The 11,569-nt window shown below is 38.9% G+C and overlaps 1 non-coding gene across 1 annotated transcript; it reads left to right on the top strand.

Annotated features, from left to right (window-relative positions):
* The first annotated feature begins 9,766 nt into the window (after positions 1 to 9,766).
* On the top strand, positions 9,767 to 9,874 carry LOC148578151 (small nucleolar RNA R71). Its single transcript, XR_015903455.1, has one exon. It is a non-coding gene; the product is annotated as a small nucleolar RNA R71 (small nucleolar RNA).
* Positions 9,875 to 11,569: the final 1,695 nt, after the last annotated feature.

Genomic DNA, 11,569 nt, shown 5'->3' on the forward strand with positions numbered 1-11,569 from the left:
TCAACAACTTGTTTAGGGGAAGGAATGGCAATAAGGTTGGGTGAAGTAGCGAAACAAAATTGTTCTTATATTTAAGGTTAATAAAATTAGTTCTTCCAACTTTTTCTTAAAAGAACATAATTTAATGAAAAATAGAAAAGAATAAAAACTCACCTAAAGTAGACGTAGAAGCTAAGTCAGGGACCCGGAGAAGTTTCGGAGTTTGGAGCTTTAGCATAGCCACATGCAGAGGATGACGAGACATGCAAAGGAGGTAGAACCGGAGACCAGGAACACGGCGTAGAGGAAGGATAACAGAGATTGGCGGCGTGAAGAGAATGCAATAGAGCATTACGAAGCACGACGGGGGAGTGACGTTTGAGGACTTGCGAGAGAGAGAAAGTGAGCACGATGGAGGGTTTGAGATGGAGAGAACGCCGACGGAGGGAGCGTCGAAGGAGGGGTTGGAAGCGCGATGAAGCTCTTGGGTTAGAGTTGGATGCGCAATGAAGAAGCTCTGGCACATAGTGAAGATTGATGAAAAACACATGTTTAAGTGTTTTTGGTCACTATAACTTTACACACCCTATTGGCACTCTTTACAAATGTCACCGTAACGTGACTCTATTAGCACGCTTTAAAAACGTATCTGTTTCTCTCTATGGCCACACTTTTGAAGCGTGGCACCAAAAAACGTGGCCAAATTGATAATCAATTGTCACCCTCATAAAAGCGTGGCCATTGGCCTTTTTGGCCACGCTTTTGAAGCTTCGCAAAAAAAATATGGTGAAATCTCTAATCAATCGTCGCCCTCACAAAAGAGTGGCTATTGACCCCTTTTGGTCACGCTTTTAAAGCGTAGCAAGAAGAAAAGCATGGCAACAGATCTTTTTTCTTGTAGTGACTATAAAGTAACAATTATATAATGAAGCTAATGGGTGCATTCACTAGTTAAACATAAGTGACAAAAGCTTAAATTCAGATTTCAGAAGCATGAAGATGAGTTACTGAATGAGGAAGGAACAGAGAATTCGGTTATGGTTGAGAAAGAGAGATATTTCATTTCCGTAATAATGATGAATCACACTTTACACACTATGCACAGAGCTAATATATACTAGTTAGCTAACACTCTTAATTACACTTTACAGCTACCTTAGTCTAACCACTAACCGCCTCCTAACTAACTACTAACACATCAGCCTAACTAACTTTTTTCCAACTCCAATAACTTAACCAAGCTCACTAACTTTAGTCACAATACGTACTTAACATCCCATTTGTAACAACCCGAATTTTTATGCCAACGCGTGTAACACCCTACTACACAGGGCTTTATGCTTAAGCCATAAAACAGAGGTGGTGTGGTATTACGACCTCTAAAATAATATATATATATATATATATATATATATATATATATATATATATATATATATATATATATATATATATATATATAGTTGAAAGGATATAATATACGAGGAGTCTTGAAAAACGGGTAAAACAAAATCGCAAAATTTAAAAGCGCAACTCTAAAAAATAACGTAACTTGCGTAAGAAGAAACTACGGTTCTTAAACATATATATATATATATATATATATATATATATATATATATGGAAAGTAAGAGTAGAGGATCAAGATACAAAATATTAAGCTCCAAACTCAGTCTGCGAAGCTAAGGCTGGCCAGAGAATAGTTACATGCATATATATAATTCATAACCCAAAATACATAAAAGCAACCCTAGTTGTCCATAAACCTCTATGAGGTGCAAAAGTAAAACAAATATACATAGGAAGAATCTATACATATATATAACAAAACAGAACAAAAGTATAATCCCCAAAAACCCACTTCGCTGTGGAGAACTCCAAACACCTAGCGAGGAGCCTCTCAACCTGCATCTGAAAAATACAAACATCGTATGGGATGATAGCTGGGGGTTCTTAGCATGGTAAAGGTGCTACGTACATAAGATTTAAGGTCCTGGGAATGCCAGAGGCAATCCTAGAACGCTGACACTCAGATTATAAAACTTAAAGAACTAAAGTAGAAACCATAAGTCAAGGAGGTTTTCTAGGAATTCCTAACTTAACTAAGTCTTAAGCCTAACTAAATCCCTAACTTCTCTGCCTATTCTCCGTTCCTCCAACTCCGGTGAATTTACATAGACAAACTAACAGACAGTGGCAAACACAGGTAGAATACAAGTAATACAGATAGCAAGTATAACAACTAGCATGTTAAAATCACTTAGACAATCCCAATTAATGCACAAGCAAGCAAAACACACATATGCATATGATGTATGCCTGCCCTATGGCTAATGATATCATCTGTCGGTTATATAGCCAATCCGACATGTCCTGGTGGCTAACCATGGACTAAAACAACTATTAGGGAGTATGTGGGTTTGAGCTACAACCCCCTTGCTACTACCCGCTTAACCTAGAGCCAGTGGAATAACCACTACTGTGGCTACTACCCAGGAAGGTATTTAAAAGCTCAACCTGGAGCAAGTGGAATAATCTACTACTGCTGCTATTACCCAGGCATTACAAACATTGACCTGGAGCAAGCGGGACGAACCACAATCCTTGCTACTGCCCAGGTATCTCCAACATACATTCATTCAATTAATAATCAATCATTATTATTATTATCAAGACTCAAACATTGACCCGGAGCAAGCAGGACGAACCACAATCCTTGCTACTGCCCAGGCTTCTCATTCAAAAATTCATTATCTTATCAATTCTTTCATAATCGAAATTCCATAATTTAACTCAGTTTTCATAATTCTGCTTCCCCATCTCATACCCAAAGCAAGTGAATAATGCCACTGCCTACTACCTAAGGATTACATATCACACTCACTTACAATCCATCCTTTTTTCACTTTTTCAATCACAATTCATTACTCCAAACCTTTCTTCTCAGTTAAGTTAACTCACTCTCAAGATTTAACACTCTCACTATGCCTAAAACTAAGTTTTAGGGTCTTAGAAAGTAAAAATAGAAGTTTAGAGGTTTAAAATCATGTTTTAAGACACAAAACTCATTTTTGCTGAAAACAGGGTCACGCGTACACGTGCATGTTCACGCATACTGGTACGCGGAATCGTGATTACACTTTAATTATGTAAAGTTCATTGCTCTTTCTTTCCCTGGAAATGGCGCCAAAAACATGATGCCAAAACCACGGTTCACAACCCCGTGTAACTGACCAGCAAGTGCACTGGGTCGTCCAAGTAATACCTTACGTGAGTAAGGGTCGAATCCCACGGAGATTGTTGGTATGAAGCAAGCTATGGTCACCTTGCAAATCTCAGTTAGGCAGATATAAATTGATAATGGTGTTTTCGAATAATAATTAATAGAATAGGGATAGAAATACTTATGTAATTCATTGGTGAGAATTTCAGATAAGCGAATAGAGATGCTTCTCGTTCCTCTAAACCTCTGCTTTCCTGCTATCTTCATCCAGTCAGTCTTACTCCTTTCCATGGCTGGCTTTATGTGATACATCACCATTGTCAACGGCTACTTTCGGTCATCTCTCGGGAAAATGATCCAATGCCCTGTCACGGCACGGCTAATCGTCTGGAGGCTTCACCTTTGTCAATGGCTTCATCTTATCCTCTCAGTGAAAATGATCAACGCACCCTGTCACGGCACGGCTATTCATCTGTCGATTCTCGATCATGCTGGAATAGGATTTACTATCCTTTTGCGTCTGTCACTAACGCCCCGCAATCGCGAGTTTAGAGCTCGTCACAGTCATCCAATCATTGAATCCTACTTGGAATATCACAGACAAGGTTTAGACCTTCCGGATTCTCTTGGATGCCGCCATCATTCTAGCTTACACCACGAAGATTCTGGTTAGGAGATCTAAGAGATACTCATTCAGTCGAAGGTAGAACGGAAGTGGTTGTCAAGCACGCGTTCATAGGGAATGATGATGATTGTCACATTCATCACATTCAGATTGAAGTACGAATGAATATCTTAGAAGCGAAACAAGATGAATTGAATAGAAAACAGTAGTACTTTGCATTAATCTTTGAGGAACAGCAGAGCTCCACATCTTAATCTATGGAGTGTAGAAACTCTACCGTTAAAATTACATAAGTGAAAGGTCCAGGCATGGCCGAATGGCCAGCCCCTCTGATTTAAGAACCAGGCGTCCAAAGATGGTCAAAAAGACTTGTAAAAGGTCCTATTTATAATAAACTAGCTACTAGGGTTTACATGAGTAAGTAATTGATGCATAAATTCACTTCCGGGGTCCACTTGGTGTGTGCTTGGGCTGATCTTGAGTGTTGCACGTGTAGAGGTCCTTCTTGGAGTTGAACGCCAGTATTTGTGCCAGTTTGGACGTTCAACTCTGGTTTTGGATCCTTTTCTGGCGCTGGACGCCAGAATTGGGCTGAGAGCTGGCGTTGAATGCCAGTTTGCGTCATCTAAACTTGGCCAAAGTATGGACTATTATACATTGCTGGAAAGCCCTGGATGTCTACTTTCCAACGCACTTGGAAGCGCGCCATTTCGAGTTCTGTAGCTCCAGAAAATCCATTTTGAGTGCAGGGAGGTCAGAATCCAACAGCATCAGCAGTCCTTTTTCAACCTCTGAATCTGATTTCTGCTCAAGTCCCTTAATTTCAGTCAGAAAATACCTGAAATCACAGAAAAACACACAATCTCATAGTAAAGTCCAGAAATGTGAAATTAACATAAAAACTAATGAAAATATCCCTAAAAGTAACTAGATCATACTAAAAACATACTAAAAACAATGTCCAAAAAGCGTATAAATTATCCGCTCATCACAACACCAAACTTAAATTGTTGCTTGTCCCCAAGCAACTGAAAATCAAATAGGATAAAAAGAAGAGAATATACTATAAATTCCAAACTATCAATGAAACATAGCTTCAATCAAATGAGCGGGACTTATAGCTTTTTGCCTCTTGAATAGTCTTGGCATCTCACTTTATCCATTGAGGTTCAGAATGATTGGCATCTATAGGAACTCAGATTTCAGATAGTGTTATTGATTCTCCTAGTTCAGTATGATGATTCTTAAACACAGCTATTTCATGAGTCTTGGCCGTGGCCCTAAGCACTTTGTTTTCCAGTATTACCACCGGATACATAAATGTCACAGACACATAATTGGGTGAACCTTTTCAGATTGTGACTCAGCTTTGCTAAAGTCCCCAATTAGAGGTGTCCAGGGTTCTTAAGCACACTCTTTTTTTTTTTTTTGCTTTGGACCTTGACTTTAACCGCTCAGTCTCAAGTTTTCACTTGACACCTACACGCCACAAGCACATGGTTAGGGACAGCTTGGTTTAGCCGCTTAGACCAGGATTTTATTCCTTTAGGTCCTCCTATCCACTGATGCTCAAAGCCTTGGGATCCTTTTTATTTGCCCTTGCCTTTTGGTTTTAAGGGTTATTGGCTTTTTGCTCTTGCCTCTTGGTTTTAAGAGCTTTGGCTTTTTCTGCTTGCTTTTTCTTTTTTTTTCTATATTTTTTTCGTCTATTTTTTTTTTCTGCAAGCTTTATTCTTTGCTGCTTTTTCTTGCTTCAAGAATCATTTTTATGATTTTTCAGATTATCAAATAACATGTTTCCTAGTCATCATTCTTTCAAGAGCCAACATATTTAACATTCTTAAACAACAACTTCAAAAGACATATGCACTGTTCAAGCATTCATTCAGAAAACAAGAAGCACTGTCACCACATCAATATAATTAAGCTAAGTTCAAGGATAAATTCAAAACTCATGTACTTCTTGTTCTTTTGAATTAAAACATTTTTCATTTAAGAGAGGTGATGGATTCATAGGACATTCATAACTTTAAGACAAAGTTACTAACTACTAATGATCATGTAATGAAGACACAAACATAGATAAGCACATAACATAGAAAATGAAAAACAGAAGAAATAAGAACAAGGAATGAATCCACCTTAGTGATGGTGGCGTTTCCTTCTTGAGGAACCAATGATGTCCTTGAGCTCTTCTATGTCTCTTCCTTGTCTTTGTTGCTCCTCCCTCATTGCTTTTTGATCTTCTCTGATTTCATGGAGCATGATGGAGTGCTCTTGATGTTCCACCCTTAATTGTCCCATGTTGGCACTTAATTCTCCTAGGGAGGTGTTGAATTGCTCCCAATAGTTTTGTGGAGGAAAATGAATTTGAGGCATCTCCGGGATCTCATGGTGATGAGCTTCATATGCCTCTTGAGCTCCATGAGTGGGCTCTCTTGCTTGCTCCATCTTTTTCTTAGTGATGGGCTTGTCCTCTTTGATGAGGATATCTCCCTCTATGTCAATCCCAGCCGAATTGCATAGGTGGCAAATGAGGTGAGGAAAGGCTAACCTTGCCATGGTGGAGGACTTGTCAGCCACCTTGTAGAGTTCTTGAGGTATAATCTCATGAACTTCCACCTCTTCTCCAATCATGATGCTATGGATCATGATGGCCCGGTCTATAGTAACTTCAGACCGGTTGCTAGTGGGAATGATTGAGCATTGAATGAACTCCAACCATCCTCTAGCTACAGGCTTGAGGTCCAATCTTCTTAGTTGAACCGGCTTGCCTTTGGAGTCAATCTTCCATTGAGCTCCTTCTACACATATGTCCATAAGGACTTGGTCCAACCTTTGATTAAAGTTGACCCTTCTAGTGTAGGGGCGTTCATCTCCTTGCATCATGGGCAAGTTAAACGCCAACCTCACATTCTCCGGACTAAAATCTAAGTATTTCCCCCGAACCATTGTAACATAGTTCTTTGGATCCGGGTTCTTACTTTGATCATGGTTCTTGGTGATCCATGCATTGGCATAGAACTCTTGAACCATTAGGATGCCGACTTGTTGGATGGGATTTGTTAGAACTTTCCAACCTCTTCTTTGAATTTCATGTCGGATCTCCGGATACTCATTTCTTTTGAGTTTGAAAGGGACCTTGGGGATCACCTTCTTCTTGGCCACAACATCATAGAAGTGGTCTTGATGGGCTTTGGGGATGAACCTTTCCATCTCCCATGACTCGGATGTGGAAGCTTTTGTCTTCCATTTTCCCTTTCTAGAGGATTCTCCGGTCTTAGTTACCATCAATGGTAATGGAAAAACAAAAAGCTTATGCTTTTACCACACCAAACTTAGAATTTTGCTCGCCCTCGAGCAATAAAAGAAAGAATAGATGAAGAAGAAGAAGAAATGGAGGAGAGGGAGAGTGGGGAGTGTTTCGGCCAAGAAGGGGGTAGAGGGGTATGTTGTGTGAATTTGATGAAGAATGGAGGGCTTTATATAGGGAAGGGAGGGGGGAAAGGTTTCGGCCATATGGGTGGGTTTGGGTGGGAAATTGGTTTTAAATTTTTGAAGGTAGGTGGAGTTTATGAGGTAGGTTTATGGGGAAGAGTGGATGGATGTGAGTGGTGAAGAGGTGATGGGGAAGAGAGTTTGAGGTGATTGGTGAAGGGTTTTTGGGGAAGAGTGTTTATGGGGTTGTGTGAAAGAAAGTGGTGAGAAGAAGTGAGTGGAGGTAGGTGGGGATCCTGTGGGGTCCACAGATCCTGAGTGGATCTTGTGGGGTCCACAGATCCTGAGTGGATCCTGTGGGGTCCACAGATCCTGAGGTGTTCAAGGATTTACATCCCTGCACCCATTAGGCATGTAAAAATGCCTTTGCATACAACTCTGGGCGTTCAGCGCCAGGTTGGTGGCCATTTTGGGCGTTCAACGCCCATTTGTGTGCCATTTCTGGCGTTGAACGCCAGAACCATGCCTGTTCTGGCGTTCAGCGCCCAGAAGCTGCCCATTTTGGGCGTTCAGCGCCAGAACCATGCTCTGTTCTGGCGCTGAACGCCAGACAGATGATCCTCTAGGGTGTGATTTTTCTTTTGCTGTTTTTGATTCTGTTTTCAATTTTTATATTTATTTTGTGACTCCTCATGATCATGAACCTACAAAGACATATAACTAAGAAAAATATAGTTAGATAAATAAAAATTGGGTTGCCTCCCAACAAGCACTTCTTTAATGTCAATAGCTTGACAGTGGGCTCTCATGGAGCCTCACAGATGTGCAGAGCTTTGTTGAGACCCTCCAACACCAAACTTAGAGTTTGGATATGGGAGTTCAACACCAAACTTAGAGTTTGGTTGTGGCCTCCCAACACCAAACTTAGAGTTTAACTGTGGGGGCTCTGGTTGACTCTGCTTTGAGAGAAGCTTTTTCTGCTTCCTCTCCATGGTTGCAGAGGGAGATCCTTGAGTTTTAAACACAAGGGAGTCCTTATTCCATTGAAGGACTATTTCACCTCTGTCAACATCAATTACAGCTCTTGCTGTGGCCAGGAAAGGTCTTCCTAGGATGATGGATTCATCCTCTTCCTTTCCAGTATCCAGGACTATGAAATCAGCAGGGATGTAAAGGCCTTCAACCTTTACTAACACGTCCTCTACTTATCCATAAGCCTATTTTCTTGAACTGTCTGCCATCTCTAATGAGATTTTAGCAGCTTGCACCCCATAGATTCCCAGTTTCTCTATTACAGAGAGGGGCATGAGGTTTATTCCTGAACCAAGGTCACATAGAGCCTTAAAGATCATGGTGCCTATGGTACAGGGTATTATGAACTTTCCAGGATCCTGTCTCTTCTGAGGCAATGTCAGTTGATCCAGATCACTTAGTTCATTGATGAACAAGGGAGGTTCAACTTCCCAAGTATCAATACCAAATAATTTGGCATTCAGCTTTATGATTGCACCAAGAAACTTGGCAGTTTGCTCTTCAGTAACATCCTCATTCTCTTCAGAAGAGGAATACTCATCAGAGCTCATGAAGGGTATAAGGAGGTTCAATGAAATCTCTATGGTCTCTAGATGAGCCTCAGAGTCCTTTGGTTCCTCAGAGTGAAGCTCCTTATTGATCACTGGACGTCCCAGAAGGTCTTCCTCCTTGGGATTTACGTCCTCCACTCCCCTTGTAGGTTCGGCCATGGTGCTTATGTTAATGGCCTTGCACTCTCCTTTTGGATTCTCTTCTGTATTGCTTGGGAGAGTACTGGAAGGGATTTCAGTGATCCTTTTACTCAGCTGGCCCACTTGTGCTTCCAAATTTCTAATGGAAGATCTTGTTTCATTCATGAAACTTACAGTAGCCTTAGACAGATCAGAGACTAAGTTTGCCAAATTAGAAGTATTTTGTTCAGAGTTCTCTGTCTGTTGCTGAGTGGATGATGGAAAAGGTTTATTATTGCTAAACCTGTTTCTTCCACCATTATTAAAGCCTTGTTGAGGCTTTTGATCCTTCCATGAGAAATTTGGATGATTTCTCCATGATGAGTTATAGGTGTTTCCATAAGGTTCACCTAAATAATTTACCTCTGCTATTGCAGGGTTTTCAGGATCATAAGCTTCTTCTTCAGAAGATGCCTCTTGAGTACTGTTGGATGCAGCTTGCATTCCATGCAGACTCTGAGAGATCATATTGACTTGCTGAGTCAATATTTTATTCTGAGCCAATATGGCATTCAGAGTATCAACTTCAAGAACTCCCTTCTTCATAGGCGTCCCATTACTCACAGGATTCCTTTCAGAAGTGTACATGAACTGGTTATTAGCAACCATGTCAATGAGTTCTTGAGCTTCTGCAGGCGTTTTCTTTAGGTGAATGAATCCACCTGCAGAAGTGTCCAGTGACATCTTTGATAGCTCAGATAAACCATCATAGAATATATCCAGGATGGTCCATTCTGAAAGCATGTCAGAAGGACACTTTTTGGTCAACTGTTTGTATCTTTCCCAAGCTTCAAAGAGGGATTCACCTTCTTTCTGTCTGAAGGTTTGAACATCAGCTCTAAGCTTGCTCAGCTTTTGAGGAGGAAAGTACTTGGCTAAGAAAGCCGTGACCAGCTTATCCCAAGAGTTCAGGCTGTCTTTGGGTTGAGAATCCAACCATAATCTAGCTCTGTCTCTTACAGCAAAAGGGAAAAGCATGAGCCTGTAGACTTCAGGATCTACTCCATTAGTCTTAACAGTATCACATATCTGCAAGAATTCAGTTAAGAACTGAAAAGGATCTTCAGATGGAAGTCCATGAAACTTGCAGTTCTGCTGCATCAGAGAAACTAATTGAGGTTTCAGCTCAAAGTTGTTTGCTCCAATGGCAGGAATGGAGATGCTTCTTCCATGTAAATTGGAATTAGGTGCAGTAAAGTCACCAAGCATCTTCCTTACATTATTATTATTTTCGGCTGCCATCTCCTCTTCCTGTTCAAAAATTTCTGAATGGTTATCTCTGGATTGTTGTATTTTAGCTTCTCTTAATTTTCTCTTCAGAGTCCTTTCAGGTTCTGGATCTGCTTCAACAAGAATATTCTTGTCCTTGCTCCTGCTCATATGACAAAGAAGAGGGCACAGAAAAAATAATAATAATAATATGGATCCTTTATACCACAGTATAGGGATCCCTGTGTGAGTAGAAGAAGAGGGGGAGATAAAGAATGTAATATAATGGAAGAAACACAACTGTGAGGAGGGTTGAGATGTGAGATGAGATGTTAGTAGATGAATAAATAAATAGAATAAGATGGGAGAGGGAGAATTTTCGAAAATAATTTTTGAAAAAGAGTTAGTGATTTTTGAAAATAGTTTTTGAAAAATGTTAGTAATTTTTCGAAAATTTTTTAAAATCAAAAATAAAAATAAGAATAATTAGTTAATTAAAAAGAAATTTTTGAAAAAGAGGGAAGATATTTTCTAAAATTAGAGAGAGAGAGTTAGTTAGGTAGTTTTGAAAAAGTTAAGAAACAAACAAAAAGTTAGTTAGTTAGTTGAAACAAATTTTGAAAAGATAAGAAGTTAGGAGGTTAGAAAAGATATTTTGAAACCAACTTTTTGAAAAAGGTAAGATAAGAAGATATTTTAGAAATTAGTTTTGAAAAAGATTTGATTTTTAAAATCTCAATTAATGACTTGATTCATAAGAAATCACAAGATATGATTCTAGAACTTAAAGTTTGAATCTTTCTTAACAAGCAAGTAACAAACTTCAAATTTTTGAATCAAAACATTAATTGATTATGTTATTTTCGAAAATTTGATATAAAAATAAGAAAAAGATTTTTGAAAAATATTTTTGGAATTTTCGAAAATAACTAAGAATTTTGAAAAAGATTTAATTTTTGAAAAAGATTTTGAAAAAGATAAGATTTTCAAATTGAAAATTTGATTTGACTCATAAGAAACAACTTGATTTTAAAAATTTTGAAAAAGTCAATCCAAATTTTCGAATTTGATGAGAGAAAATGGGAAAGATATTTTTTTGATTTTTTGAAATTTTTATGATGAGAGAGAAAAACACTAAAGAGATGCAATGCATGAAATTTTTAGATCAAAACATGTGATGCATGCAAGAATGCTATGAATGTCAAGATGAACATCATAGACACAATTTTGAAAAATTTTTAATGCAAAGAAAACATGCAAGACACCAAACTTAGAATTCTTTAATGCTTAGACACTAAGAATTCAAGAATGCATATGAAAAACAAGAAAAGA

The sequence above is a fragment of the Arachis ipaensis genome, chromosome B1 (genome assembly GCF_059453495.1).
Source record: "Arachis ipaensis isolate K30076 ecotype BB chromosome B1, ASM5945349v1, whole genome shotgun sequence".
Classification (NCBI taxonomy): domain Eukaryota; kingdom Viridiplantae; phylum Streptophyta; class Magnoliopsida; order Fabales; family Fabaceae; genus Arachis; species Arachis ipaensis.